The sequence below is a fragment of the Propithecus coquereli genome, unplaced genomic scaffold (assembly GCF_000956105.1).
Source record: "Propithecus coquereli isolate 6110/MARCELLA unplaced genomic scaffold, Pcoq_1.0 Scaffold218, whole genome shotgun sequence".
NCBI lineage: Eukaryota > Metazoa > Chordata > Mammalia > Primates > Indriidae > Propithecus > Propithecus coquereli.
In genome coordinates, this window is record NW_012146967.1 from 366,061 (window position 1) to 367,275 (window position 1,215).

General features: G+C 33.8%; 1 protein-coding gene across 1 annotated transcript in view; it reads left to right on the plus strand.

Moving 5' to 3' along the window:
* The window catches only part of KIAA1033 (KIAA1033 ortholog), a 97,608-nt gene that overhangs the window by 44,533 nt on the left and 51,860 nt on the right, over positions 1–1,215 (plus strand). The window lies entirely within an intron of this gene.

Genomic DNA, 1,215 nt, shown 5'->3' on the forward strand with positions numbered 1-1,215 from the left:
CGACGACTTATTGTTTCTTTGGCACTAAGTGTTGGCACGCAAATGGTAGGCGTCTTGCTATTATATATGGAAGAAAAATGAGCTCTGAGATTTCACAGTTCCTGTGTTAATTGACCTAAGAAAACTGTATCTTTACTTTGACTGCAGCTTCTCTTTTTTTTCCCCCTTCCTGATAGAAAACATTTAAAGATGAAGAACTCTTTCCACTTCAAGTAGTCATGAAAAAATTAGACCTTATCAGTGAACTTAGAGAACGGTGAGTAGGTCTGGGATATGTAGTGATACTGAAAAGATGGGGCTAATAGAAACATAGGTTTTCTTTTTAGCATAGCAAGAGAAGAAATAAAATCCAGGTAGAGCATTAGTTCCTTTCTGTAACTTCTTTAACATGACCAAAGTGAGACTGTGACTAGGGATCATATTTAGTTAGATTTGCTTCTACAGGAAGCATGTAGCTTCTGGAAGAACTCACATGGCAAAAAGCAATGCAACTTCAGAGCATATGACACGCTGTGATGTCTATTGTGATTATTATGTTGGGTTTCTCTCCTGGACTTGAATTGCTGCTTTATAACAAGGTTTTCATCTATTTGTGAGAGAATTAGAGATCCATAAAACATCGTGTTCTTATTTTGAGATATGAATTTGAATTACTTTGTTAGCAATCGCCAATTTTTGGAAGCCTCATTTTTGTACCTACTTGTGGCTTAATTGTTTTCTTTTTATTGACTAAGCAATAACTTTTTTGAAGTGAAAGATGGGTCTTTTAAATTTTGATTCTGAGCTGAATTAAGGTTATAGCACAATTTCCATTGAATGCTCATAATTTAATATTTTTTGTTGTTCTAAGAAGCTGACATTTTTGTAGTTAGTGGCATTTAACTTTCCATCCTTGGGAGAAATATTGAACTTTCTTCATTGTAAGATATTTAAGGATCATTTTGTTGCCCTATAAGGCGTGAAATAGTCACTTAGCAAAGATTATAGACAAGTGAAGTGTGACTTGTTTTTTCGGTCACAGTTTTTAAAAAGATTTTGCTTTCCAACTTGGAGACAGATAAAATGGTGTACGTGATACAAGTTCTGTGAATCTAGTCATAGCAAATAATACTGGAAATGAATTTATTTCAAACTCCTCTATTTATCTGTATTGTTTTTCAAGTATGCTTTGAAACTAAAGCATATATTCAGAATTCTGACAGTGTCAGATATTGG